The sequence below is a fragment of the Pseudophryne corroboree genome, chromosome 11 (assembly GCF_028390025.1).
Source record: "Pseudophryne corroboree isolate aPseCor3 chromosome 11, aPseCor3.hap2, whole genome shotgun sequence".
NCBI classification, from domain to species: Eukaryota; Metazoa; Chordata; class Amphibia; order Anura; family Myobatrachidae; genus Pseudophryne; species Pseudophryne corroboree.
In genome coordinates this window covers 189,271,944-189,298,903 of record NC_086454.1, presented here as the reverse complement: position 1 = coordinate 189,298,903, position 26,960 = coordinate 189,271,944, and the positions used below count along the sequence as shown (strand labels likewise).

General features: G+C 48.2%; 1 protein-coding gene across 3 annotated transcripts in view; it reads right to left on the bottom strand.

The window, feature by feature from the left end:
- The window catches only part of PC (pyruvate carboxylase), a 1,082,342-nt gene that overhangs the window by 871,917 nt on the left and 183,465 nt on the right, over window positions 1-26,960 (bottom strand). For 2 of the 3 annotated variants that reach the window (XM_063945163.1, XM_063945164.1), the window contains exon 2: window positions 14,934-14,978. The exons of the other annotated variant lie outside the window; for it this stretch is intronic. The gene's annotated coding sequence lies outside the window, so the exon portion shown is untranslated. The remainder of the gene's footprint in view (window positions 1-14,933; window positions 14,979-26,960) is intronic. 3 annotated transcript variants of the gene reach the window in all.

Genomic DNA, 26,960 nt, shown 5'->3' with positions numbered 1-26,960 from the left:
CAGACGCCAAGTCAGCAACAATCTTGTTGAGATCCTCACCAAAGAGCAAGTTTAAACAGGAGCACCTCCAGGGCTTTCTTAGAGTCCATGTCTACCGACCAGGACCGCAACCAGAGAATACGGTGAGCCAAAATGGATGTCGTAGCAGCCTTGGCTGCCAGCACACCTGTATCTGAAGCTGCTTCTTTAATGTAATGAGATGCTGTGACAATATAAGAGACATTGTCTGGCATGTTCAGAAAAATTGGATTAAAACTCTGCCTCTATTTCTTGAGCACACGCCTCAATAGCTTCTGCAGCCCAAGTAGCCGCAATGCTGGGCCTATGCGCAGCCCCTGCAAGGGTATAGATAGCTTTTAAGCAGCCCTCCACCCCCTTATCCATCGGTTCCTTGAGAGAAGTGTCGGTAGTGACAGGCAGAGCAGATGACACCACCAGCCGAGCGATTTGCAAATCCACCGGTGGTGGCGGAGTTTCCCAATTTTTACTCAATTCTGCCGCAAGGGGCTAGCGGGCTAGCATCTTCTTGTGCGGGGTGAATTTCTTTCCTGGGTTTTCTCAGGATTCCTGAAGTATGTCAACCAAGTGGTTAGAATGAGGTAAAACTAATTTAGTAACCTTCTGACGTTTGAACCTGTCCGGTTTCTTAGATGTAGTAGCAGGCTCAGGATCATCATCAATCTGAAGAATGAGCCTGATCGCTTCTAATAAATCAGAAACATCCACCTGTGAAACAGATTCCCCATCAGAAACGTCATGATCAGAGTCTGAGGGGTCAGTATACACGCCATTTTCATCAGAAGTAGTATCATGAGTAGATTGAGAGGAAGTAAAAGACCGCTTAGAGAACTTCTTAAGTTTAGTCTTATGCAGGCGAGGGTCAGGAAAACTTTTACCCAAAGAGTTATTCAATTGCTGTAACTGAGTGGACAGAGCATCTGTCCATGGCAGATTAACGGCAGGGACCATATAAGGCTGATAAGGCACAGGAGGTCCTATAGGAGGCACAAGTCTAGTTACCAGCGTAGTCAGTAAATTAGAAAAGGCAGCCCAAGGCGGGACCTGATGTGCTCCCGTTGTTACAAACTGACTGGGGGGTACAGAACCCCCAACACCTGAACCCTCCTCAGCCATGTTATCCTCCAATGCGTCCGGGACATCATAACTGCGCATGGCGGAATCAGTCCCAGACCCATCGCCCTCTGTAGCTAACATGATATGAAAGCGTAAACCACGGGCAACACAGTACAATATCAGCAAATATATCACAGTGACTCACTCTCTACAGCAGCGGTGGCCAGCAAGCGGGCTTGATCCGCTCCCGGCCACCGCTGCCCGGCGCGCACTGGCGTCTCCAGCGGCAGTGACTATCTTAAATTCAGCGCCGGCCGCTGAGCCAATTAGAGCTCGCAGACCAGCAGCTGAGACTCCTGATTGGCTCACAGGCTGGCGGCGGATTGAGGATAGACACCGCCACTGGAGACGGAGGGGTAAGAGGCGCTCGCTGCGCTCTCCACCCCTCACAGAAGCAGTGAGCAGCATTATTATTTTTCAGGGGGGGGGGGGGGGGAGGCACTGTGGGAGCATGTGTATCAGCACTGGGGGCTTATCTGGCACTGTGGGGGGCATGTGTAGCAGCATTGGGGGCATATCTGGCACTGTGGGGGCATGTGTATCTGCACGGGGGCATATTTGGCACTGTGGGGGCATGTGTATCTGCACTGGCGGCATATCTGGCACTGGTGGCATGTGTATCTGCACTGGCGGCATATCTGGCACTGTTGGGGGCATGTGCAGCAGCACTGGGGGCATATCTGGCACTGTGGGGATATATGTATCTGCACTGGGGGCATATATGGCACTGTGAGGGCATGTGTATCTGCACTGGGGGCATATCTGGCACTGTGAGGGCATGTGTAGCAGCACTGGGGGCATATCTGGCACTGTGAGAGGCACTGTTGGGGGCATGTGTATCTGGCACTGTGGGGGCATGTGTATCTGCACTGGGGGCATATCTGGCACTGTGTAGGGACATGTGTGTCTGCACTGGGGGCATATCTGGCACTGTGTAGGGACATGTGTGTCTGCACTGGGGGCATATCTGGCACTGTGTAGGGACATGTGTGTCTGCACTGCGGGCATATCTGGCACTGTGTAGGGACATGTGTATCTGCACTGGGGACATATCTGGTACTGTGGGGGCATGTGCAGCAGCACTGGGGGCATATCTGGCACTGTGGGGATATATGTATCTGCACTGGGAGCATATCTGGCACTGTGAGGGCATGTGTATCTGTACTGGGGGCATATCTAGCACTGTGAGGGCATGTGTAGCAGCACTGGGGGCATATCTGGCACTGTGGGAGGCACTGTTGGGGGCATGTGTATCTGCACTGGGGGCATATCTGGCACTGTGGGGGCATGTGTATCTGCACTGGGAGCATATCTGGCACTGAGGGGGCATGTGTTTCTGCACTGGGGGCATATCTGGCACTGTGGGGGCATGTGTATCTGCACTGGGAGCATATCTGGCACTGTGGGGGCATGTGTTTCTGCACTGGGGGCATATCTGGCACTGTGGGGGCATGTGTATCTGCACTGGGGGCATATCTGGCACTGGGAGGATGTGTATCTGCACTGGTGACATATCTGGCTCTGTGGGGGCATGTATCTGCACTGGGGGCATATCTGGCACTGTAGGGATATGTGTATCTGCACAGGGGGCATAGCTGGCACTGTGGGGCTGTGTGTATCTGCACTGGGGGGACATGTGTATCTGGTACTGGGGACATCGGTCTTCCACTATCTCAATGTCACCCTGCCTCAGTCACCCATTATCTCCCCGTCACCCCTGCCTCACCAGTAACCTATTGTCTCCCTGTCACCCACTATCACCCTGTACCACGGCGAGTACAATTGTGTAGCCACACCCCTTTCTTGTAAGACCACACCCCTTTTATCCCATCAAGGGGTGCCAAAATAGATTTTTGCTTACTTAAAAAAATAAGCTTGGGCCGGCTCTGGCCAGAAGGGAAAGTAGTGCTCGCAGCTAGTAATGGGCTCAGCTACATACAAATGTCATAGCTACAATGCAGCAGAAAGTGCTATGCGTTCCACATAGCGTGGAACGCACAGCACCATACCAGATTGACACAGCAACAGGAAATACTATGCGGTCTACATAACGTGGAGTGCATAGCACAACTTTACTGGACACAACACATTAACAAATAGAAGCAACTATGAGTATGCAGTAAAAAAAGAAGGGTAATCATATCTGTGGTGGATACACACAAAGTGGCAAATAGTAATAACACACATTAACAAAACTAAGTACACATCATAAACTTAATACAATATTAAAAATGCATTGGCATATTAAAAATGGCTGATCATTTAAAAAAAAACAACAAAAAAAACCCTGAAAAACAGATCTGATCATCCAGATATGAAAACGTAAAAGGTCTACAGTATATACATATATAGTTAGTACAAATAGTCAGGATAAATCTTTAAAACTTTTAAAGATGTGAATTAAATGGATCTTTAAACTATAAATACTGGCACCTAAGGGGCTTAATCTAAGATTACATTGTTTTCTGCAATATGTGTGCTCTTCAGAATAAGCGCCTTGAGTCCTGTTGGAGAAAGAGCACTATATAAATAAAATTATTATTATAATTATTAATATGTATTTGTTATGCCTCAAAATAATATGCTGTCCCTACTATTTATACAATGTACTCTGTTTTAATCTTATCTCATGCTATATGAGTATTTGCTCATGATATTGCATTGATATATTGCAGTTTCCTCTACAGTACGTGTTAGTGTTTTTATTATATTTTTGTATCAAATTTTGTTTAGAACAGTCTTGTTTGTTTTACATGTATTTAGTGTAGTTTTGGAAACGGGTAATGGAATAGGATGTCACTACTAGTGGGCAACTTGTTCCAAGCTCCAGATCCCACCAGGACACGTGTGCTGATGAAGGGATAAATGGCGAGTTTGCGTTGTCATTTTCTATGTCCTGATGATAATACTGTATACTGCAAAAAACGACCTCCCCGTTACCTTCTCAACATTAAGAGTTGTACAACCGATACATTGTAACTGCTGCTTACGTTTCCTAATTACAAGTGGGACTCTCAGTGCGCATTCCATGGGCTAAATACTGTGTGAGAATATAATTAAATATGCCCATAAGAGAGGTTTAAGTCCGAGTATAAGAACTGTATGGACTAAGGAAACCTTTTTAAAAAACATACCGAATGTATTAACTTTTTCCGCTGGATACTAAGAGGACCAGAATACTGTTTATACATTGATGTTTCTATTTTTTCCATATATGTGTGTATATAATGTGTTTTTAACTTTTTATTGTAATAAATTATTGAATGCGCTCCTGGATATTAATTTATCTTAAAGTGTGGAATAGACTACAGGTATTAGTCTTTCCATAACTTGCAGACCTGTCCAAGTAAATCCTCTCATACCCCTTTTACACCAAAATCCCAGGTCTGACCCAGGATTTGGAACACGGTTCCAAACTGGGTCAGACCCGGGACTCCCCCCCATTTCACTGCAGTGCCAATCCGGGATATTCCCAGATCGGCACCGTTTACACTGCACCCGGGTGCAGTGTCTTGTGGGCCGGCGCTTAGAGATGATGTCCTCTCCAAGCGCCGGCCCACACTGCAGATCGGGACTCCGGAGCGTCTCGCCGGGGGCAAGCACAGCAATCTGGAAGCTGCTGTGCTGCCCCCAGCCTCCGGCGCTTCCAGGCACCAGACATGGCGCCGTTGTCTGCATAGACAGCATGTGCCATGTCTCCAGCTGCAGCATGGCAACAAGCACGGCGCCGGTCAGCATAGACAGGGTGCGCCGTGACCCCCAGTCTCCAAACCGCCCGCAGGACACTGCTGTACGGGAGTTCCGTCATGCTGTAAATGGGTGCCAGGTCGGCTGACCCGGCTTACCTATTTACACCGCCTCCTTCCCGGGTCTTTCCAGTGTCCAACCCTGCGTATTTGCAGTGTTGGATTCCCGGGAAAGTGGACCCGGGGTGACCCTTTTACACCACCTGCAGTCGCGGGATTTTGTGCGCTCCCGTGCAAAATCCCAGGATATTTCAGATGGTGTAAAAGGGGTATCACTTTGACCACATCTAACAAGGACAATTTCCATGCTACTTGATTTATCTACTTTAAAATAAAATTAAGAAAAAGCAAATTACTATTTGCTGATTTAAAATGTAACTCAGAATCGACTTTAGGTTGAAATGAGGAATCTGTATGAAACTCTGCCCTAACCTAATGGATGAACAGATATGGAGATTAATCTCCTAATTCTGACACCATTCTGGCTGATGTAGTGGCCACAAAAAACTATTTCTCAGTTAACCATTTAAGATCTAACTCCTCTACAGTCTCAAATGGAGGAGCCTAGAGAGCTGCCAATACAAGATTTAAATCCCAAGGCTGACCCAGAGGATACCCTTTGTTACAGCAAAGCTTTTGCACAACTGATCAGTATATCTATGCGCATGTCCGTGTCTGTATACGAAGCATGACTAAGCTTGTTTTGGGAAAATTAGAAAAAGCTGTGCTTGCTACGTTTTACACATATAAAAGGGTGGCTTTTTAAATTCCGAGTGCTATATTTATGAGTTTAATGTACTTTAATAGATAGCTTCACTTACGACCAATCCCACCCCACATGAGACTTGTGATTTCACGAACTGGGTGTACTGCTCAGTAAATGACAAACACAACATGGCCTGTACACTACGTAAATAAATGGCTCATGCGGGCTTTGGTTGGGGTAAGGGAACCCATAAACCACGTTCATTTGTTTGGCATGTTAGCATTGTGCATGCACCACGTGAGTGAGCAGTCAGTTCCCAGGCAGCTCTGCTAACGTAGGGTGTCTTTTTTTGCCTTAAATGCATCTTATACGCATCACTATGCAATCAGAATGCACAAGCAGACTCTGCTGATTAAAATTATACGCGGCATGCCTATATTCAGTGTGAGACAGCAGATGTATCTGCATAGGAAATGCTGCGTTTCAGTGTTTTCCTGAAAATCCCTATAACATAGCATTTCGTATGCAGAATATAGGCATGCCATATATCAATTTAATCGTCAAGAGTCAGCTTGAGCATCTTGTTTGCATAGCAATGCATATAAGGTATTGCTGGTTGTGTGAGTCGGAGACACATTCAGTTCAATGCAAGCAGATCTTTTTCTGTGTTGTCATTCTTAGTTACAGTGTGTGATCCGTCTACGCAGCAATCCTGGGGCCCAGCGTTCATTTGTAAGGCATGCTAGCATTGTGTGAGCACACTACAGAAATGGACGATCGCCACTTGCTGAACAATGTGTACTGCACAAGTCGCAGTGTGAAATAATAATTTTATTTATATAGCGCTCTTTTTCCAATAGGACTGAAGGCGCCTAACAGATAAAATGAACATAATACAGTACAGAAACAATTAAGGACAGAAAAGCTTTTCATAAAATACAGAGAACATGAAGATACTAAAGGGAAATTGGTATCCGGTCTCTAGGTCAACCACTATTGGTAGACCGTAAGTAGGCCGACAGGGTTTCTAGGTCGACATGAGTTTTTTTCCCCCCTTGCCCAAAGCATGCGAGGGGACACGGTGCACTAATTGGGGTTCCCAGTCACTCTACGGAGAAAATGACACAAAAAAAACACAACAAAAAAACACCCCTCATGTCGACCTTTTGTCATGTCAAACCTTGTTCATATCGACCTAGAGACCCTGTCAACCTAGAGACCCTGTCGACCAAGAGTGGTCCACCTAGACGCTGTCGACCTAAGTGTGGTCGACCCTATGATCCACACCCAGGACGTTACAGAAATGCTTGAGTAAACAGGAAAGTCTTGAGTTCATTTTTGAAGTATTCTAGAGTGGGAGCCTCTCGAACTGTGTGGGGAAGAATTCCACAGAGTTGGAGCCGCATGGCTAAAAGCTCAACCCATAGATGAATTAAGGGAGATTCTAGGTACTGCTAAAAGTAATAAAATGAGACTTGAAATGTATAACATACAGTGGGGAGACTCAAATGTTTGAAAATTCAGTTGGGAGTCTGTTTATTTCCTATCTAATAGACAGGAAAAAACAGACACCCAACCGACTTTTAAAACATTTGAATCTCCCCCATTATATGCAGCATAAAATTGGTAACAGAAAAGTATTCTAAATTGTTTTTCAAAGCATCTTGTACTAGCTGGAGAAAGAGGGCTATATAAATTAAAATGATTATTATTTATTTGCAGGAATCGAAGCCTAGCTCACGCACATGGTAACCATCGGTGATACCACTACGCCAAGAAAGACATGGAGACAGGTGACTGACACTTGCAGTGACATAGTGGTGCTCATTGTAATTTTTTTATTTTTTTTTATAGTGCTGTGTGTCCCAACTCTATCTCTGAAAGTAAGAGCTGTGTAGAACTATGCTTTTGGAGTGACTCAGATGCTGAGCAAACCTTTTTCTGTATTCATATTCTACTTAATGTTGAGATCATTTTATACAGCGCACCAGGGTACTGTTCAGTTGCAAAGGCATATTGTCAATGGGTGCCTGCCATTCCGGTGCTTTCATACTCCACCCTGTAGTATTACTATATTAAAAAAGAACTACTGTATTTACTGTGCACTGGCACACTTGTCATGGCTCATTACATTGTACAGTATTCTGTAGTGCCATATCCATCCGCTGCTATTCAGAACTGTACTGTCATATTCATTAGTGGAGCAATCGCCACCCAGTGGTGAAGCCGTGTATTGAATGCTGCAGATCCTCTTTCGCCTTATCATGCCTTACTTTGCCAACCGGCGCTATTTGTATGGCGTGACTAGGACACCTGTATGGCACAGCAGTAACAATGAGCGTGGCTACTTCCGTAGCTGCCGGGAACCCGCTGAATTGTAAAATAGGGTACAGACACCTGCTGTCCCCAGACAAGACAAGTTGTAACAACTTGAAAATGGATTGGAAGGGGAACCTGTCAGCCACATAAAAGTAAGTTAAAGGAGTGGATGATGGCAAAAAATGTGAGGGGTGAGGCAGTGATCGGCATAAAAGTTAAACTGCTGCATTTTCTGGTGTACAGATTTAAGGTGGATGTCTCAAAGTCTTAACACCACCACTGATTACCAGATAAAATACTGTACGGCACCATAAAAGAAATAGGATTCAAATATAGTGATGTCACATGCTGCACTCACAGGTGGCAGCTTTCTTTTAACACCATGGATCTGGGGGGAGGCAGTCTGCAGACGGATACCCCTTATGCCCCTTTCACACCGCACAAATAACCGGTATCGGGTCGGTGTGCGGTGTGAAAGGACCATGGTCGAATTCCCAGGTCGCCTGATCCAGTAATTCAACCCGGGAATAAAGCAATGTTATTCCCCGGTTGAATGCCAGGTCAGTGGCAGCGTGAACGGGTTCCCGGGTTGATGCAACCCAGGACCCGTTCACTGCATAGGGAGAGAAGGCGCAGAGATGAGCTCATCTCCCAGCGCTGCTGCCGGCTCCACCCCCAGTCGCTATGGCACCGAGCATCACTATCGTTGGCTCAGATCATTCAAGCATGCAGTATAAAGTCTAGTCAAAACGCTTAGCAAGCGAGTTCAAGTCCCCCGTGTGTACAGAAAAGGAGATTTATGATAGACTTACCATGGTAAAATCTTTCTGCGAGGTACACTGGGTTCCACAGGGAATACATCGGGGGTGTAGAGATGGATCTTGATCCAGAGGCACCAACAGGCTAAAGCTTTAGACTGTACCAGGATGCACTGCGGGGCCTCCTCTATAACCCCACCACCAGGCACTGTGAGCTTAGTTTTAACCTTTCCAATGCAGAAGCAGGTAAAAGAGAAGGCAGATGTTAGTCATATAGAACCACGTTCTCACGACAGGAGAAGGAACTAGCGGCTAATGCCATACAAACTCAAAGAAGCGAAGTGCGTCAGGGTGGGCGCCCTGTGCAACCCAGTGTACCTCGCAGAATGATTTAACCATGGTAAGTCTACCATAAATCTCCTTTTCTGCAGCGGGGTACACAGTGTTCCACAGGGAATACATCGGGGATGTCCTAAAGCAGTTCCTCAAGGGAGAGGACGCACCCAGTGTCCAAAGGAAGTATCAAAAGGCATAGAACCTAATAAACGTGTTCACCGAGGACCACGTGGCCGCCTTGCACAATTGTTCTGCGGATGCGCCACGACGGGCCGCCCAAGAGGGTCCAACAGACAGAGTAGTACTAAACTTGGAAGCATCTTAATTCTTCGCAGCACACCATGTAAAGTAAGAATTCCAGACCCTATAACAAATCCGTGCAGAAGCCGGTTTGCGGGCCTTTAGCATAGTTTGGATAACAGCCTCAGAGAATCCTTTGGCCCTCAGGAGTGAAGCTTGAAGAGCCACGCCGTCAAAGCCAGTCCGGCTAGACACAAGGGCCCTGAACGAGGTGTGGGCATTGAGGAAGTAGAAGAGGACGCTCTATCGATAGACCCTGCAGGTCTGAGAACCAATGCTGTCTGGGCCACACTGAAGCGACTAGAAGTATTATTCCTCCTTCTTGCTTAAACTTCCGTAGTACCCTGGGCAGAAGTGACACTGGAGGGCAGCCGAAAGTTCCATGGAATTGCCAGTGCGTCCATGAACGCTGCTTGAGGATCCCTTGTTCTTAATCCGAAGACTGGAACTTTGTGATTGTGTCATGATGCCATCACGACTACATCTGGTAGACCCCACTTGTCCACTAGGAGTTGAAAGACTTCCTGATGAAACTCCACTCTCCGGCGTGTACGTCCTGACGACTGAGGAATCCGCTTCCCAGTTGAGGACTCCCGGAATGAACACTGCCGATATTGCTGGCAGATGACGGTCCGCCCAACGAAGGATTTTTGACACTTCCATCACTGCCACGCGGCTTCGAGTGCCACCTTGATGGTTTATGTATGCCACCGTGCTGGCACGGTCTGATTGTACTTGAACAGGCCTGTTCTGTATCAGAGGCTGGGCAAGAGTAAAAGCATTGAACACTGCCCCCAATTCCAGAATGTTTATCGGGAGGAGATTCCTCTTTGGACCACCAATCCTGGAGGGAGTGTTACTCCAGCACCGCTCCCCAACCCCTCAGACTGGCGTCCGTAGTCAGTAGGACCCTGTTGGGGATCCAGAAGGGATGGCCCCTGCTCAACTGTCAGTTCTGTAGCCACTAGCTCAGTGACAGACGAACCTCCGGAGTCAAGGAGATCATTTGAGACCTGATCCGATGAGCCAGGCCATCCCACTTGGAAAGGATTAACCTCTGCAGAGGGCAGGAAAGAAATTGAGCGTACTCTACCTAGTCGAAAGCAGACACCATGAGGCCTAGTACTTGCATCGCCGAGTGTATCGACACTCTTGGGAGAGAGAGGAAGTATCTGATCCTGTCGGGAAGTATCAGGACTTTCTCTGGAGTCGGAAACAGTCTTTGGCTGTGTGTGTCGAGCAGTGGTCCCAGGTGCACCATGCTCCGAGCAGGGACCAGCGAGGACTTCTTCCAATTGACGAGCCACCCATGGGCTTACAGGAAGTGTACTGTCAGTTGCAGATGACTGAGGAGGACATCTTGGGAGTTCGCCAGGATCAGCAAGCCACCCATATACGGCAGGATCCCGATTCCCTGACGACACAGATGAGCCGTCATCACGGCCATAACCTTGGTGAAGATCTGCGGGGCCGTGGCCAGTCCAAACGGCAGAGCCTGGAACTGATAATGAAGGTTGCCAATAGCAAACCGCAGATATTGCTGATGCGATATGGCAATAGGTATATGCAGATAGGCATCTTGTATATCCAGGGATACCATATAATCTCCGGGTTCCATGGCCAGTACAATCGAGCGCAGCGTTTCCATACGGAACTTGGACACTCTCACAAATTTGTTCAGTGATTTGAGGTTGAGTATAGGCCTGAAAGACCCATTGGGTTTCGGGACTAGAAACAGGGTCGAGTAGTATCCTCCGCCTCTCTGGGACAGGGGTAGAGCTCGTGCCTTCAACGGGTCCGAAGGAATAACAGGTCGTGCAAAACTGACAAGGGGGACATCTCTGGAAAGAGACTGCGTACCCATGAGAGACGACTTCTCGCACCCATGCGTCTGAAGTAGTCTTTAACCAGACCTGGGTGAACTAAAGAAGTCAGCCTCTCACCCTGGGATCCCCCAAAGGGGAAGGCACTCCCCGTCATGCAGTAGGCTCGTCTTGTTTGGATGCAGGCTGACGGGCTGCCCAGGATTGTTTTGTTTTGGGCTTAGTGGTTTTGGGAGCACAAGCTTGTCTCGGGTATGCCTGACCTTTTGCTTTCCCTTGAGATCGAAAGGAACGAAAAGTGGTACTCTTTGCCTTCTGTGCAGAAGGATTGGTATTCGGGAGAAATGCCGTCTCAGCAGCCGCTAAGTCAGTCACGATCTTATTCAGATCTTCCCCAAATAGTATATCTCCCTTAAAAGGATGTACCTCCAAGGTCTTTTTGGAGTCCAGGTCCACCTTCCATGACCTCAACCACAGGATGGACGTAGTCGATGCTTTGGCCGCCATTACACCTGCCTCAGAGGATGCCTCCTGAATATATTGGGAGGCGGTGGTAATATGAGACAGATATCATCTGGCAGTGTCAGATATATCCTGAGGCAGCTTACCCTCTATTGCCTGAACCCATGCTTCTATATACAGCACCTATAAGGGAGTAAACAGACTTCAGGCATCCCTCCACACGCTTATCTGTCGGTTCCTTCAGTGAGGTGACAGGGGTGGGAGGCAGAGTAGATGACACCACAAGACAGGTGACATGGGAATAAACCAGCGGAGAATTTTCCCACTTGTTACACAATTCAGCAGGGAAAGGATAACAAGCTAGCATCTTTTTAGACAGGGAGAATTTCTTTCCTGGAGAAGACCAGGGTTCCTGACGTACGTCTACTAAATGGTCAGCATGCGGTAAGACTACTTTAGCTACCTTCTGATGTTTAAAGGTATCAGGTTTCTTAGAAGCAGCAGTGGGATCTACATCATAGATTTGTAGAATCAGCTTAATAGCCTCCACTAGGTCAGGGACATCAACCTGAGTTGTAGGGTCCTCGTCAGAAGCAACTGTATCAGTATCCGACGGATCAGTATACTCCCCACCCTCATCAAATATCATCTGAGATATTAGTGGATTGTGAGGAGGAAGCGGCCCGTTTAGATAACCCCTTGACCCCAGAGGGACGTGGGGTAAATTTATGTCTAACCAACGACTGACTCAATTGTATCTGGGTAGACAGTATCTACCTAGGGCGTATTTACCACAGGGCCAATATGTGGCTTCAATGGCACAGGAGGGCCCATAGGGGGCGTAAGCAGTGTCATAAGCGTATTAAGCATAATAGAGAATGCCGTCCAAGGTGGCTCCTGATTGGTTACAGGAGCCACAGACTGACTAGGAGATGTATGGCACATAGTACACAGACCATCATTCAGAGTTTCCCCCTCAGGCAAATCCCTGGCGCATGCACTGCATGATACAGGAGCGTCCATGGATTTCCCGCCCTTTGTGTTAGGCATTTTAGTGAATGTAACCGCAGAGCGTATGAGTACGATACAGCCAGAGCGTATGAGTACGATACAGCCAGAGAGTACAATACCTGCAAATAAATCCCCTAGTATGCGACAGCTTACACAGTACACAACACCAGTGAATAAATCCGGTATGATGTGACTGAGTACACAGTAGAATACACTTAATGGTAAATACTGTGCAGCACTATATACGAGACCCTGATGCACCTAGTCCTAGGGTACAGAATACAGTGATAGATACAGCTGGGATACACTGAAAGTGAAATCCACACGGCAGATACAAGGCACACAGTGTCACGGGTGTGGTATAATAGATAGACAGTGTCTTGTTAGACAGTCGATAGACACCATATGTTAGACAGACACTAGGTCGACAGGGTCAAAATGTCGACATAAAAAAAAGGTAGACACCATGTTTCTTGCATTTGTGTGTGGATAGTTTTGTCATCTGGGACCCCCAATTGTAGAATGGCATACCCTTGCGGGGCTCGCTTTGCTCTCCACGCTTCGGGCTTGGTGGCTCCCTGCGCTCGCCACTAGGTTTATAACCAACTCTATGCCGACATGGATAGAGAAGGTCTGAAATAGTCCAAAAACCATGTTAAATTTTTTTTAAAAAATCTGTCTATCTTTTTTATGTCGACCTCTTGACCCTGTTGACCTAATGTCTGTCTAACATATGGTGTCTATCTATTGACTGTCTAACTAGACATTGTCTATCAACCGGATACCCAGTGTCACAGTGACAATGCAGATAATTATTTTAGTCAGACAATAAAACTGCACTAGACTAGTATATATATATATATATATATATATATATATATATATATATATATATACACACACACACACACACACATACACACATACACACACACACGGTGTAAATGTTCGTGGTGACTGAAGCCACAGTCCACTGACCCCCTCACCACAGATACAGGCGGCACTCCACGGATTTAGTTGTGAGAAAATATTTATAAAGCAAACTGCATGACGAGTCCAACGTTTCAACACCGCGATGGGTGTTTTTATATCAATGCGCGGTCCAAGTCCGAATGTATATATCAGAATACTTGTCCAATATATTTTGGTAGAGGTACACTAGTTTTCACCAACACTGTATTAAAATGACATGTAGAATACTGTAGTGTCTGTAAAATCACAGCACTGATGAATCAGGCAGATTTACAGAGGAGACCTTACCCTGCAGTCCCGGAGACCTGTCGCAGCTACAGTGATAAGATGGTGCCCAGTGTCTCAGTCAGGGAGTGAGGGAAAATGTAAGCCAGCTCCAGGGCGGGAACACCAGCAGTAGATGGTGCCTGGAGCTGGGGGAGGGGCTACAGATCAAGCGCCTTTTTCCCCATGCTGGTCCTCACCACCGGGTACTATGGAGCCTTATAAAAGTGGATATTTTACTATCCGACCTGTGCTCCCATGCCCTGGTGGATATAGCAGGTTCCCAGCTCTGTCAGTGTCCACGCCAGCGTCGTGGTTTGTCTTCTTAAACCACGACCAGAACACAATTTAATGGCGGGTCCCACCTGGGGGACCCTCTTACCTCCTCCCTTAGTAGCAGCCACGCGATCCAGGAGAGCGTGTGCGGTGGTGTGCCTAGGAACCGGAGCGCCTCAACCGCAAGTACCCGGGAACAGAGCCAGCGGGAGTATGCAACGCCGCTGGGGAGGTGATGGAGCCGCAGCACAGTATGTCACACTGACATATGAAGTGCTGCAGCCCATGAAGTCTTCTAAAAAGCTTTTTCAGGGCTGCCTAGCGCAGCCCCCCTGTTAAGTGACCTGCTTCATGCATGCACCAACGCTAAAACTGAGCTCACAGTGCCTGGAGGCGGAGTTATAGAGGAGGACCCGCAATGCATCCTGGGACAGGATACTAAAGCGCTTAGCACAGATCGCTTGCGCACATCGTTATGTGTATGGGCAATCTAGACTCCGGGAAGCTCGAGGCAAATCGCATACACTAAATCGCTCAGCACAAATTGCTCTGTGTGCATGCCCCATAACCCCATAGTCATGAAGTGTCCCCCAGATGCAGGAGGGGAAACTCCTTTAGCTGTGAAAATGCATTCAAAAGTGGCCAACACTATCATGTGAAAATTTGGGTATTTTTCTCCCCCAAGACATCCTCAGTCTAGCCTACTAATACTAGAAGTGAGGCCTGTAGCTGCATGCACACACGTCTGAGGGTTATTACCTTACATTTAAAAAATATTTCCTCCCTATGCTGGGATGCAATAGTATGGAACTTAGGAGTGACTTACCGTGCTATTTTGGGAGTGTTACTGGAAAAGACTCAACTACTGAATCTGAAAAGAAGGAAAAATTATAATTCATTAATTAAGTAGCAATGCGGATAAAAAGGAAAGTAGGCAAAATCCCTTACTAGCTAATAAACATGTACTTCCAGTATTCGTCCATGTACCTCATGCTGAGACTTTAATGGCCCATGTTAGACTAATTACCCACCATCTCTGAGATACGTTATCATCCCAATACTTAGTGGCGCAATATCTTTACAGCTGCACCTCAATTGCAAAGTGCATTAGTAGGTGCATATCTAAAATGAAATCAAAAAGCTTCAAACTCAAAAAAATAAAAAATAAAAAGGGATAAACACACTAAATCCTGTTCACTTGATTGCGTAATAAACCCTAAATGAAGTCTAAAGCAGCATGAATAATCCAGCAATCTCCCTGACTCCCTGAATAGTCCAGTAATCTCCCTGATTGCACCAGACCCCCATTATTAGCTATTACATTCTTGGGGGGGAAAAATAAATCAGAGATACTATACATACATTCAAATGGGCTCATCAGTGCCATTTCCCTGCATTGGTTATAAGGCACAATGATCCCTATGGCTACATGCAGTTTAAATAAGGTTTCTCGTGGTCACTTACAGAATATGGAACCTCTTGTATAATACAATACACAAACAAATCCTGCAAAATATCAGTGTCTCCTTTTCAACAAATAGATCTTACCAACTTTGGGGCTCATTTACATTTGGATGCAAGTCATTTCATTATACGCCTGTCCAACGTAGCAGTACGCGCCAGCACTTATAGGTGTTACTTTCATAATCTCCCTGAAATGCTTTTTCAAAAGTAGGCATGTATGATACAGATTCGATCCCAATGCGCGCTCCCGTGGGGTCGGTATCGTAAGGCTAGATACTGTGCAGGCAAGTCAATCTTGACTATCTAGTGTAATATCTAGTACAAAGTATAGTCAAAGTTGGCACTTAGTCAAAATCGTACATAGATAAAATCTCAAGCACAGATAGTACAGATTGACGATCTGGACTCTAGGGGACTTCAATGAAAATCGCATAGTCAAATCGGACATAGCAAGGATCTCACCGTGTGTACACACCTTAAGCAGTAGTATTTTACAAAGAAAGGGATTTAAAAAAAAAAGGAAAAAATAAGATTAGGGACTAGGCAACATAAGTATATTAGATCACAGACTGATGGGGAAAAAAGCAGGTTTATTTTAATCACCAGGAGATTCACATCCACACACAACCACCAATTCGGAAAACTGCAAATGAACCATCAGGTTTACATACTTCCATAGTGTGATATCCACATTTATTTATTTATTACCAGTTATTTATATAGCGCACACATATTCCGAAGCGCTTTAGAGAGAGTATTTGGCCATTCACATCAGTCCCTGCCCCAGTGGAGCTTACAATCTATATTACCTACCACGCATACACATTCATCCTTAGGTTAATTTGTAGGGAGCCAATCAACCTACCAGTATATTTTTGGATTGTGGGAGGAAACCGGAGTACCCGGAGGAAACCCAAGCAATCACAGGGAGAATATACAACTCCACACAGTTAGAGCCATGGAGAGAATCAAACCCATGACTTTAGTGCTGTGAGGCAGTAATGCTAACCATTACACCATCTGTGCTGCCCCACATAATGCCCCTACCAGTAGGTAGCTCCACCCACTCCAATATCTCCACTTTTGGTGGGCCTATTCAAAAGCCTGTTGGCTTTGAAGCAGTTTACCATTCTCCCATGAATCAGATGGATGAGAAAGTCATTCCCCAGCCTTGGCTTAAATGAAATTTCCTTAGAACTCTGGAAAAGTGGATGTAGCCCACAGCAACCAATCAGATTTTAGCCATTAATTTGCTAACTGTACAAGATAATTACAAATGAATTCTGATTGGTCGCTAGGGCTATGTGGGCATGCTTGCACGTGTGTTTGACCCCTTCTTCATTTTGTGGTTTAGTTAAACTGTCCTGTCAAAAAGCATAATAATGGTCACAGACAAACTACGAAGGGGACAGGTGAGGAAGCAGCAACACAGGAAAAACATTTTAATCAAATTTAACTCCATATTGGAAAATCAATTCTTGGCTTTATGCCTTGAACAAAGGGGTTCATAGAACAGCTTTTCATTAGTAGACATGGTCAAGGCACCCACTTTCGTGACACATTTTCCATTATACGGTATCTGTATTGAGGTCCACAAATCAGGCCTACTGGGAGATATGTGCTGGGACTTCAGTGGTCAAAAATAAGGCAGAGACAAAAATTCAATGGAGAAAGATAGGATTGAAGCCAATTAAGTGCATATTGGCCACTCCTCAATATGTGGGATTTACCCCCCCACCCCCCGCGCAAAAAAAATTGACAAAAATGTTGGAATGGGAACACTCAAAAAGTGTCAAAATATGCTGTGAGACCCATTGCCCATAACAATCAGTTTCTAGCCATCATTTTATGGAATGTACTTGATAAATGATACTAAGAAGCTGAGTGATTGGTGGCCACGGACAACTTTTTCCACTTGTCTCCTCTTCTGAAGGCCTGATACACTCCCTCCAATTGTTTATTACAAATATTTTTCACAAATCCCCAGCTGCCTATTCTTTGTTTCAGTTTGTCAGTAACACTTGTAACATGTACCTAGTAAAACAATAAAAAGCAATAACCTTCCCAGACGTGGATGATCCCTTTCATCGATTTGATTGATGGGTAGGGGATGGCAGCCCTGCCAATGTGTTAGCAGTTGGGGATGATGGAAAAGCGGGGACAAGGATAGTTTTTTGTGTGGTAGATATGCGGCAGCAGTGGGTGACAAAACACAAATGAGGCAGATGAGGAGGAGAAAGAGGTTATTTACTGCTAGTACACTGTGCTAAGCATTAGACAACTTAAGTTGATTTCTTTAATGAGCAATCTTTTAATTAGTATAGTTATAGGTGACTGCTATACCTACTAATTGATTTATGTGCTTGAGAGATGCCAGGTGATTGTTTTCAGGAATTCCTTTAGGTATAGAAAATAATCTAGATTACTCTGTGGCCTGTGGTGTATAACTCCACAGGTGTGGGTAGGTGCACAGTGAAAGTCAGATGCCACGTCCCACACTGTAAAAAGTCTTGCCGGTTTGTTATACTCGGCCCTTCCCAGGGGAGAGGAGCCAGCTCTGATAGTACTTGTGCAGCTACCTTGTGTACTTCCAAGCGGGCTCTGTGGATGTCTATAGATCTGTGATTATACGACACTGGAGATTTTTCTGCAGGCAGTAGATGTGTGCAGTGCAAGTGCTCGTCTCTCCAGTCGGAGAGCAAGTCTTAACCCTGTATTGTGATACAATCCTTAATAAAGGCTACCGCCAAAACGCATTAGTTAAGACGACAGGAATGGGACCCACCAACCCCTGTACCGATCATTGTTCAACACAGGGTTAAGACTCACTCTCCAGCTAGAGAAATGAAGGCATGCATAAAAAAAGGTCATTGGGGGCACCCCATGGTGCGTAGCAAAAGTATAGAGCCGTCTCAGACTACAGATTCACCATAGGACCTTCATTTCCATTTGTTTTTACTACACTGAACTTTTTGGATGTCAGCCACCCTTCTATATCTGCTGAGTGAGTCACTTTATGGACTTGAATGCATTAAAGTAGTAAGTAATCTTGATACTTTTGATTCTATATTACAATCAGTACTTAGAGTATATTTTATGATCACTGCTTAAAAACCCCTTACTTTTCTATTACATAAATTAAAATCCCAGACCTCTTGCTTCATTCAAAACAGGTCACAGACCTAAATAGTTGGAAAGGTTATACAGATCCCCAAGAGGACTAGTAAAGATGTGGGGCAGATGCAGAGCTGAATGTAAGAGTGCTTTTTGGGCAGAATAAATCTTTATTTTCCCACTGCACATGCTTCAGTGGTCAACATACGCAACTAGCGGCAATTCAGAGTAAGTGGGGGTGACCTGTAAGCCTTTCCATAGCCTATAGCTACTGCTCAGAGACCCTACTGACTTTCACCATTTTGTTATACACAAGAATTTCCTGCTGTTGCTTTTGCTAAATGGCAGTCGGCATCTCCCAATCGGATACCACCATCTTAACCCCAACAAAAGAATAGCAAAAGGACCACTGATCTAAAAAGGTGCGCTAACACCAAAGGTGAGAAGTCTAAAATGGACAACATATGATCTTCAAAGATCAGAATCTGTAGATTCCACCCCCCTTGCCCCCAAATATCCCTAATTGCATGACCATTTTCTTATCTGTAAAGTGAGTGACCTATTTTTCCGCTGGATCTCTGCTTCTGTTGCTACCCTGTGCACTTTTACAGTGCCCGACTACCAACCTAGCCATAACTATCCCCCTTCCTACCCTATGTTCAAGCAGAATAAACCCTATAACAGCCTCAATTCTAATGTGGGAAACAACCAGTATCTATACTACACAACAGAGTTTCACATTGGTGTAGGTACATGACAGCCATATCTCTGGGATGTTGCACACCTGAACGACGGCTAATCGTCCAGATACATACGTTATGGTAAGAACTTACCATTGATAACGGTATTTCTCCTAAGTCCACAGGTTCCACAGGATAACAATGGGATATGATGGAGCGACAGCGGATTGGAACCAAACGATCACAAGCTTTGTCCTCCCAGTGTCATGACTAAGGTTTTTGTGAACCCGGTGCTAGCGAAGTCTGCGCGGGCGACTGGAGAACTACACGAATACCACCACTGACCTGGTTTTGGAAGTGTTGTGGACTCGGGGTCTCTTCTGGTGACTGGGAAGAGGAACCGCGGCAGAGATGGCCGAATCCAGGTTCTCCTCATGCAGGATGAGGTCGGCAGACAGGAAGCACGTGTGGGCGCTGAAGGTCTCCTGAAAGACAGAACTGGAAAGGCGCTGATGAATCAGTGAAGAATAACAGGTACAACTGTGCTAAAGGGCACGGGGTGCTTGGGGACACTGAGGTGCTTGGAGACACTGAGGTGCTTGGAGACACTGAGGTGCTTGGAGACACTGAGGTGCTTGGAGACACTGAGGTGCTTGGAGACACTGAGGTACTTGGAGACACTGAGGTACTTGGAGACACTGAGGTACTTGGAGACACTGAGGTACTTGGAGACACTGAGGTACTTGGAGACACTGAGGTACGTAGAGGCACTGAGGTGCGTAGAGGCACTGAGGTGCGTAGAGGCACTGAGGTGCGTAGAGGCACTGAGGTGCGTGAAGACACTGGGGTGCGTAGAGACACTGGAGTGCGTAGAGACACTGGGGTGCTGAGGCACGGAGGCACGGAGGTGCTGGAAGCACGGAGGTACTGAGGCACGGAGGTGCTGAGGCACGGAGGTGCTGAGGCACGGAGATGCTGAGGCACGGAGATGCTGAGGCACGGAGATGCTGGAAGCACGGAGGCACGGAGGTGCTGGAAGCACGGAGGCACGGAGGTGCTGGAAGCACGGAGGTACTGAGGCACGGAGGTGCTGAGGCACGGAGATGCTGAGGCACGGAGGTGCTGGAAGCACGGAGGCACGGAGGTGCTGGAAGCACGGAGATGCTGAGTCACGGAGGTGCTGGAAGCACGGAGGCACGGAGGTGCTGGAAGCACGGAGGTACTGAGGCACGGAGGCACGGAGGTCCTGAGGCACGGAGGTACTGAGGCACGGAGATGCTGAGGCACGGAGATGCTGAGTCACGGAGCTGCTGGAAGCACGGAGGCACGGAGGTGTTGGAAGCACGGAAGTACTGAGCTCTGGAGATCCCAACTACAACAGTAGTAAAACTGAAACACGACAGCTGTGGTTTTCAGTGGAGAACATGGAATTCAGTACTGTGCCTTTAAGACGAAACATTGCAGCTGTGCCTTTACATTGAGACTCAGGGAAATGGTGAAATCAAATGGCAACACACAAGTAACCATACAGGAACAAGGGAACAGAGTTTCCACAGGAACTTAGGTACAATGGTTACCTTAAGGGAGCTCAGCATAAAGACTCTCACAAGGCTGTATGTGACACGAGGAACTGGCCCAGATTCCTAACTCAGCCTCCTGATTTATACTTCCTGGTCCTTGATGATTGGTGGGCAGGATTAGGTGATGTCACTGTCATGTGACTACTCTAGCCAAGGCTGTGATGTAGAATGAGGCCTAGCAGGCCAAGAGAACACTGAAGCCTGGACTTCTGCAAAACACAGGATGCTTGCTTTTAGATTACTGAATTCAGCCTCACACAGGAGATCACCACAGGTGGAGCTGATTACCTCTCAGGCAGAGAACTCAGGAAACTCAGTGCTGACAAGCTGTTTAACTCCGTGAGTGAAAAGACACAGGATCCAGGACAGAAAGCAGGGGTAAGTCACCAAATATGAGAATTACAGTCAGGATTGTGACAGTATCCCCCTCTTCGAGGGTGGACTCCGGACACCCATCTAATCTTAGGGGAACTTGAGAAATTCATACAGAAGAATTTAGGACCTTCGTTGATGCCTCTTCTTCTTATGGGAACGTTTGGTTTTGACCAAGGACCGCGGGATCTCCTGTAAAGAAAAACCTTCCTTAGAAAACATGGGGGCTCCCAAGAAAGGAGTAGCATCATGGACTGGATCAAATTCAGAGTCTGAGTCCAAGTCTAATGGAAGATATGAATCTCCCATAGATACACAGTTTGCAGATGAAAATGAGGTGCACTGGAGATTTAAATTCTCTGGGCTAGGAGAGACTCCAACATGAGCAATTTTAATGGTCGGATTCTTACTGAAGGAGATTCTTAGATTATCCCTGGGAGGACAGCACAAACTTCCTTCTGCATTCCCTTTAGAGCCTGATTTCTTTACCGAGTCAGATTCCATAGGTTTAGGACCAAATTCTTTAACCACAGCATTACTAAAATTCTGTAAGTCATGGAACACAGGATCATTACTCTCAAAAAGCATGTTGGCCCACTCCAAAGCTCTTCCTCTGAATGCCAGGAACAGATATCGAGTAACGTTGGAAGGAGTTACTGCACCTGAAGGATCAGACTCCATCCGAGACAGAAATTGTTCAACCAAAGCGGCATATTGCAGTAAATCTCCATCGAAGTAAATAGGTGGTAAACCATCAGACGAAAGCTTAGAGGCTGAAACTGGAGAAATCTTTGACTGGACGAGTAGGACTGGATTGGATCCGGGGATGCTTGAATTGGCTGGAACCAAAGGAGACTGACCAGGCTGGTCCTGGAGTAACACTGGACCGGCTGGAACCGGAACGAACTGACCAGGCGGAGCCTGGAGTATTGCTGGACCGGCTGGAACCGGAACGGACTGGCCAAGCTGGGCCTGGAGTATTGCTGGACCGGCTGGAACCGGGACGGACTGACCAGGCTGGGCCTGGAGTATTGCTGGACCGGCTGGAACCGGGACGGACTGAGTCCTTTCTTCACGGGGCTGAACCAAGGCAGGAGCCCCCACTTCACGGGGCTGGGCTGAGGCAAGAGCCCCCACTTCACGGGGCTGGGCTGAGGCAAGAGCCCCCACTTCACGGGGCTGGGCTGAGGCAAGAGCCCCCACTTCACGGGGCTGGGCTGAGGCAAGAGCCCCCACTTCAAGGGGCTGGGCTGAGGCAAGAGCCCCCACTTCAAGGGGCTGGGCTGAGGCAAGAGCCCCCACTTCACGGGGCTGGGCTGAGGCAAGAGCCCTCTCTTCACGGGGCTGGGCTGCGCTCTGAAGGCTCTCTGGCTGGGCAGCGCTCTGAAGGCTCTCTGGCTGGGCAGCGCTCTGAAGGCTCTCTGGCTGGGCAGCGCTCTGAAGGCTCTCTGGCTGGGCAGCGCTCTGAAGGCTCTCTGGCTGGGCAGCGCTCTGAAGGCTCTCTGGCTGGGCAGCGCTCTGAAGGCTCTCTGGCTGGGCAGCGCTCTGAAGGCTCTCTGGCTGGGCAGCGCTCTGAAGGCTCTCTGGCTGGGCAGCGCTCTGAAGGCTCTCTGGCTGGGCAGCGCTCTGAAGGCTCTCTGGCTGGGCAGCGCTCTGTAGACCCTCTGGCTGGGCAGCGCTCTGTAGACCCTCTGGCTGGGCAGCACTCTGTAGACCCTCTGGCTGGGCAGCACTCTGTAGACCCTCTGGCTGGGCAGCACTCTGTAGACCCTCTGGCTGGGCAGCACTCTGTAGACCCTCTGGCTGGGCAGCACTCTGTAGACCCTCTGGCTGGGCAGCACTCTGTAGACCCTCTGGCTGGGCAGCACTCTGTAGACCCTCTGGCTCTGGACCCTCGGATCCCCTTCCTGGGGCTGTACCCTCGGAACCCCCTCCTGGGGCTGGACCCTCTGAAGAACCCCCTCCTGGGGCTGTGCCCTCTGAAGAACCCCCTCCTGGGGCTGGACGCTCTGAACCCCTCACTGGGGCTGGACGCTCTGAACCCCTCACTGGGGCTGGACGCTCTGAACCCCTCACTGGGGCTGGACGCTCTGAAGAACCCCTTCTTGGGGCTGGACACTCTGAAGAACCCCTTCTTGGGGCTGGACACTCTGAAGACGCCCCCCCTGGGGCTGAAGACACGGACGCCCCCCCTGGGGCTGGACACTCTGAAGACGCCCCCCCTGGGGCTGAAGACACGGACGCCCCCCCTGGGGCTGGACACTCTGAAGACGCCCCTCCTGGGGCTAGACACTTTGAAGACGCCCCTCCTGGGGCTGGACACTTTGAAGACGCCCCTCCTGGGGCTAGACACTCTGAAGACGCCCCTCCTGGGGCTAGACACTCTGAAGACGCCCCTCCTGGGGCTGGACACTCTGAAGACGCCCCTCCTGGGGCTGGACACTCTGAAGACGCCCCTCCTGGGGCTGGACACTCTGAAGACGCCCCTCCTGGGGCTGGACACTCTGAAGACGCCCCTCCTGGGGCTGGACACTCTGAAGACGCCCCTCCTGGGGCTGGACACTCTGAAGACGCCTCTCCTGGGGCTGGACACTCTGAAGACGCCCCTCCTGGGGCTGAAGACACGGACGCCCCCCCTGGGGCTGGACACTCTGACTCCTCTGTGACTCTAAATGGCTTGAATATTCTTCTCTGGACACCCAACTTGGGATAAGGTCTTTTAATCACCGGACCCCAGTCATAAATTTGAGTCTCTTTCCGAGTAGCCATCTTGATACCCCCGTCAGCAGTAGCAGGATCGGCTACTGTGGATGACTTGTAGACATGAGCACTGTGATACTGCGATTTGTCACCATTCCCTGGCTTGCGAAGAATGCAGTCTTTAACAAAATGACCGGAATTTCCACAGTAAAGACAGAGGTGTAGCTCCCTACGCCGCTGACGTTCAGCTTCAGAGAGCTTGGGCCGTGGATAGCTCTGATGAACAACTTTTCCTTGCACAGAGGAAGAGACTCTATTAACTGGTTGGGACAAAACAGGATCAACAACGTTGGTAGTATTCCTGAGGAAATCAGGCATTACAGAGAGAATACTAGGCAAAAGTTCTTGTAACTGTAATAACATCTGGTAGAATATCTGCAGTTGGTCAGGAGTCTTAGAGCAGAAGGTCAGAGAATCTCTGGAGAAAGAATTCCGCTGCAGACACTGTGCCAATTGATGCTGAGTCGACTCCAGACCTTCCAAGCGTCCTGCAATATTGCTTAGGAGGTCCTGCGTCAGACAAACACTTTCGGCCGGGTCCATGGGGGCCAGTTCCTACTGTCATGACTAAGGTTTTTGTGAACCCGGTGCTAGCGAAGTCTGCGCGGGCGACTGGAGAACTACACGAATACCACCACTGACCTGGTTTTGGAAGTGTTGTGGACTCGGGGTCTCTTCTGGTGACTGGGAAGAGGAACCGCGGCAGAGATGGCCGAATCCAGGTTCTCCTCATGCAGGATGAGGTCGGCAGACAGGAAGCACGTGTGGGCGCTGAAGGTCTCCTGAAAGACAGAACTGGAAAGGCGCTGATGAATCAGTGAAGAATAACAGGTACAACTGTGCTAAAGGGCACGGGGTGCTTGGGGACACTGAGGTGCTTGGAGACACTGAGGTGCTTGGAGACACTGAGGTGCTTGGAGACACTGAGGTGCTTGGAGACACTGAGGTGCTTGGAGACACTGAGGTACTTGGAGACACTGAGGTACTTGGAGACACTGAGGTACTTGGAGACACTGAGGTACTTGGAGACACTGAGGTACTTGGAGACACTGAGGTACGTAGAGGCACTGAGGTGCGTAGAGGCACTGAGGTGCGTAGAGGCACTGAGGTGCGTAGAGGCACTGAGGTGCGTGAAGACACTGGGGTGCGTAGAGACACTGGAGTGCGTAGAGACACTGGGGTGCTGAGGCACGGAGGCACGGAGGTGCTGGAAGCACGGAGGTACTGAGGCACGGAGGTGCTGAGGCACGGAGGTGCTGAGGCACGGAGATGCTGAGGCACGGAGATGCTGGAAGCACGGAGGCACGGAGGTGCTGGAAGCACGGAGGCACGGAGGTGCTGGAAGCACGGAGGTACTGAGGCACGGAGGTGCTGAGGCACGGAGATGCTGAGGCACGGAGGTGCTGGAAGCACGGAGGCACGGAGGTGCTGGAAGCACGGAGATGCTGAGTCACGGAGGTGCTGGAAGCACGGAGGCACGGAGGTGCTGGAAGCACGGAGGTACTGAGGCACGGAGGCACGGAGGTCCTGAGGCACGGAGGTACTGAGGCACGGAGATGCTGAGGCACGGAGATGCTGAGTCACGGAGCTGCTGGAAGCACGGAGGCACGGAGGTGTTGGAAGCACGGAAGTACTGAGCTCTGGAGATCCCAACTACAACAGTAGTAAAACTGAAACACGACAGCTGTGGTTTTCAGTGGAGAACATGGAATTCAGTACTGTGCCTTTAAGACGAAACATTGCAGCTGTGCCTTTACATTGAGACTCAGGGAAATGGTGAAATCAAATGGCAACACACAAGTAACCATACAGGAACAAGGGAACAGAGTTTCCACAGGAACTTAGGTACAATGGTTACCTTAAGGGAGCTCAGCATAAAGACTCTCACAAGGCTGTATGTGACACGAGGAACTGGCCCAGATTCCTAACTCAGCCTCCTGATTTATACTTCCTGGTCCTTGATGATTGGTGGGCAGGATTAGGTGATGTCACTGTCATGTGACTACTCTAGCCAAGGCTGTGATGTAGAATGAGGCCTAGCAGGCCAAGAGAACACTGAAGCCTGGACTTCTGCAAAACACAGGATGCTTGCTTTTAGATTACTGAATTCAGCCTCACACAGGAGATCACCACAGGTGGAGCTGATTACCTCTCAGGCAGAGAACTCAGGAAACTCAGTGCTGACAAGCTGTTTAACTCCGTGAGTGAAAAGACACAGGATCCAGGACAGAAAGCAGGGGTAAGTCACCAAATATGAGAATTACAGTCAGGATTGTGACACCCAGGATGCAACGGGCCCATCCATATATCCCCGCCCATTGGCTCAGGCAAAATCAGTTGTATTCCAAAGCATTTAGGCAGAAGCATCATGTAGAGCCTTAATCAGGCGAGAAGAACACACATGCACACCCTTCCGTACACGGTTTAGAGAGTAGAAAGATCCACAAATCAGGTGCGTCACGGTGGGATCCCTGTGGAACCTGTGGACTTAGGAGAAATACAGTTATCAACGGTAAGTTCTTACCATCACGTATATTTCTCCGGCAGGGTCCACAGGTTATCCATAGGATAACAATAAGATTTCCCAAAGCAATTTAGTGGTGGGGACGCTCCCGATTGGACAGGAGAACCTTTCGCCCGAATTCAGCGTCATGAGAGGCAAAAGTATCCAAGGAATAATGTCTAATGAATGTGTTAATTGAAAACCATGTGGCTGCCTTACATATCTGTTCTGCTGAAGCACCATTTTGTGCTGCCCATGAAGGATCTACCTTATGAGTAGAGTGAGCAGATACATTATCTGGAACAGGGAGATCAGCTCGAGAATATGCTTCTGAAATAGTAATTGGAAGCCATCTTGCCAGCGTCTGTTTAGTAACAGGG